This window comes from Urocitellus parryii, chromosome 2 (genome assembly GCF_045843805.1).
Source record: "Urocitellus parryii isolate mUroPar1 chromosome 2, mUroPar1.hap1, whole genome shotgun sequence".
Classification (NCBI taxonomy): Eukaryota; Metazoa; Chordata; class Mammalia; order Rodentia; family Sciuridae; genus Urocitellus; species Urocitellus parryii.
The window spans coordinates 120,224,931-120,228,967 of NC_135532.1; the positions used below are offsets into that span (position 1 = coordinate 120,224,931).

At 41.9% G+C, this 4,037-nt stretch overlaps 1 pseudogene; it reads left to right on the top strand.

Annotated features, from left to right (window-relative positions):
* Positions 1–1,400: 1,400 nt before the first annotated feature.
* On the top strand, positions 1,401–3,492 carry LOC144253396 (melanoma inhibitory activity protein 2 pseudogene; annotated as a pseudogene).
* Positions 3,493–4,037: the final 545 nt, after the last annotated feature.

A 4,037-nucleotide genomic window follows, 5' to 3' on the forward strand; every position in this document is an offset into this window, starting at 1 on the left:
TGCTAAGTGAAGTGAGCCAATCCCTGAAAAACAAATGCCAAATGTCTTCTCTGATATAAGGGAGGTGACTCAAAATGGGATAGGCAGAAAGAGCATGAGAAGAAGACTACCAGTAAATAGGGAAGAAAGGTGGGAGGGAAAAAGAGGGAGAAAGAAAGTTGCACAGAAGATGCAAGGAGAAGCACATTGTTATACAGAATACATATATGATGTTCTAATGAGAAAAAGAAAAAAAAGTGTGTCACATTAGATTGGATAGACAGAAAGGATGGGAGAGGAGGAGAGGAGTAAGGAGGATAGGAAGGGCAGCAGAATAGAATAGACAATATGATTGATGTATGTACAATCCATGTATGTATTATATGTAAAAATACATTCTGCTGTCATGTGTGACTAAAAAAAAATTAAAAATAAAGTAAGAAAATGAGAGTACAATGATCAAAAATAACAGTTCTTATTTAACCAGTTGTTTACTTTTTATGGTTGCTTAATCTATAATAAATAAAATTTAATAAAAACAATGTCATGGGTAAACTTAAAAAAGGAAAAATAAGTCATTAACCCAGCTTTAAAAGAAAGAAAGAAAGAAAGAAAGAAAGAAAGAAAGAAAGAAAGAAGTGTATCATGAGAGTTTTCTCCTTTAGAAATAATTCAAATGACCGTCCTAGAAAGAGTCAGTAGGTCTGGGGATAGAGCTGAGTGGTAGTGGGCTGGCCTAGCTTGCAGAAGGCCTTGGAGTTTAAAGCCCAATACTGCAAGAAAAGAAAAGGGAAGGAAGGGAGGAAAAAGAAGGAAGGGAGGGAGGAAGGGAGGAAGTAAAGAAGGAAGAAAAAAGGAAAAAATGAAGAAAGGGAGGGAGGAAGGAAGAAAGGAAGAAAAAGGGGAGAGAACAAAAGCAGGGAAAGCAATGGGTCATTAAAGCAAAAGGGCAAGCAGTACAAATATAAATATATGACATAATATCTGTTGAGACAGTTTAGAAAGCTTTAGAATTTGCATGACATCAATCTGAGTGGTATTATGACTGTATAGAAACTTCAGAAGCTCCACCTTGGCCTGGCCTAAACCAAACTCAGGGGTGGGAGGCATAGAGAGGACTCCTCTCTGGCTGGAGTGGAAGAGACCTGAACCCGTGGTGGCACTTCAGGATGCACTGGTTAGGGAAGGAAGGGTCCAAGACTCCCCTGATGGGCACTTGAGCACCACAAGGCTCCTGAGAGTCCTTCACCCCGGCTCCCCACCATCACAACCCCCCCCCCTTGCAGGGGTTCTCAGTGGTCTGTTCCGTTGCCTGGTGCACCTTTGAGTTCCTAACCAAACACCTGAGTGTTCACAGCCTACACTGGCCTGCCTGGGCAGGCTGTGGTTGTGGTGGCAAGAGCCAAAGCCAACTTAGCTTGATGGAGGCACCAAGGACTGCCCCACAGCCGTATTAGCGGGTGGTCCTGGAAGAAGTAGGCAGGGTTTTGGCAGCATTGTCTGAAGACATGAAGCCAGGCCCTAATCCTTATGGTGTTCCTTGGGAGTTGGTGATGTGGAGAGCTCTTGGATGTTTTGCTCTTCTCTTGTTTTTGCGGAGAAGTTTTCAGTGTGTTAGAAGCAGGCTTTATGTGGGAAGAGAAAAACAGCTGGCTCTAAAACATTCTAGAAGAATTGAAGAAAAATGTGAACTACTTGAAAAAGTTAGCCTTGTTCAAAAAGAGCTTGAAGGCGTAGAGTCAACTTTAAAGGGCAGCAGTTCTGAGAAGGGTCCAAGAGACGTCCCAAATTTGGAGGCAACCTATGAAAAGCTGCATAGGTCCAAACCTAGCCATGGGGATGAAAGACTCTTTCTAGAAAAAGAGCTAGAAGAACAAAAGGCCAAACATTGTAAACAGGATGAAATCATGGCAGATATATCGAGAAGGATAAAGTCCCTTGAAGGTGAATCAGAATCAATCAGATTACAAATAGCTGAAACTAAAACAAACTTGAGACTGCTTCAAATGAGTGAGGAAGGACTTCAGCTGGCAATGAAGGACGCCTTGGTTGAAAGTTCCCAGCTTCAGCAAAGTCAGAAACCGATCTTACAAGGAGACACTGAAGCATGGAGGGAACAAGGACGTGTCCAATGTAAAGAGAGCACCACATTGGAAGACTCTCAATTCCATGCAAAACAAGTTCAAACTGATAAAGAAAATCACATGGAGTCTCTGACTGAAGGCTTGCTGAAGATGAAAGATAGGTCTTCTCCAACCAAGGGAGCCCAAACAGACATTGGGAACTTGGAATGGGGAATGACGAGTGAATCAGGAATTGGTGCTCACTTGGATGATGAGCCCAAAGGAGCTTTGAAGAAACTGGTTGACGGTGCTAAGCTAAAGGCCTCCTTAGAAACCTTAGAAGGACAAAGATATCAAACGTGTGCTTTCTTATCTGAAGTAGAGAAAACAAAGGAAGACCTTAGAGAACAGATTAGAGGTCTGAAGACTGAACAGGCAACCTTGCTGTCAGAAAATACACAGCTTGAAGGTGAGAATGAGAACCTTCAGGAGAAATTTAAAGTCATGATGGAATACTATCAAGAAAATATGATGAAACTCCATGGGAAACTCAGAGTAGAGGAAAATTACCGGGTGGAGCAAGAGGAGAAACTTTCCAAGGTCAAAGAAGAGATGGGCCATACAAGAGAAGAGCTGGAGACCTACAGAAAGCGAGCCAACTATCTTAAAGAAGAATTGGACAGAACCATTCAGTCCTGTCAGGGGAAGATTATTTACTCTGAGAAAAAAGCACATGAGAGTGAGTTGGCAGCTTGGATTGCTGAAAGAAACCTCCATTATTTCATGAAACAAAACGCTCGCAATAGACAAAAGTTAACTGAAAGGGAGCTTCAATTTGAACTTGTAGAGGAAGATCCCTGTGCACTTGGTGTTTCAAATGCAGCATTGGGCAGAAAGCATTCCCCCAATGGTCCCTCACCATTGGGTCCTCCTTGGCAAGGTGGATGTTATTCGAATTATGGTAGACCATCGCGACCAGCAGAACTCAGAGTTTCTAATCTGCCTTCTTTGGATAAAGAGGATGGGCCTATGTCTTCAGAAAGTCAATCCAGTAGAAAGGAGACCAAAATCAATCTTGATGATTCCAATGTGCCTGATTCATCTCTCCCTGCTGAAAACCAAGCAACTGGCTCTGGCTCATTGTTGGCACCTTTCCCTCCAGTCAGAAGTGAATTGCTTCCTGTGGACCCGAGAAGAGGACCATTTTTCCCTCCGCCTCCTCCAGGAAACAGGTATGGGGCACCTCGAGATTATTTTCCACAGGGCCCACCACCCCCTCCATTTTTTCCAATGCCAGATGTCTATGAATGGAGGTATTTTCCTCATGACCTTCCCCCAAGAGCTGGATTTCCTCCCCCCACCCCCGCATTCTGAAAGTAGAAGTGAGTGCCCTTCAGGCTTCATTCAACCTTCAAGTGAGCCTGCTACTGAACATCAACAAGAAACCTGATGTTTTTGATCTCTCTTCAAAAGTAATTTGACTTACCTCTCATTTTTAGTTTTTAAGTAATTTCTTTTACTTAAGTAAGTGATTATACTTTTGCTCTGATTGAAGCTAAATAAAACTATAATTCTTAGGATAGTATTTTGGAAATAAAGATGGTTTAAATATGATACTATGAGTAAATTATTTACATTCTATTTTACTCTAAACATTACAGCATTGAATTTGATTAATCCACTATTCTATAAACAACAATTGGATTTTCTTTTTTTCTTTTTTAAAGAGAGAGAGAGAGAGAGAGAGAGAGAGAGAGAGAGAGAATTTTTAATATTTATTTTTTAGTTCTCGGCGGACACAACATCTTTGTTGGTATGTGGTGCTGAGGATCGAACCCGGGCCGCATGCATGCCAGGCGAGCGTGCTACCTCTTGAGCCACATCCCCAGCCCCAACAATGAGATTTTCATGTATGTCATCTAGCCTTTGGGGATATTTTAAATGCCCAACAAAGGCAGTCCCTTTATACAAAGAAGTGTATTTACTATGATTGTA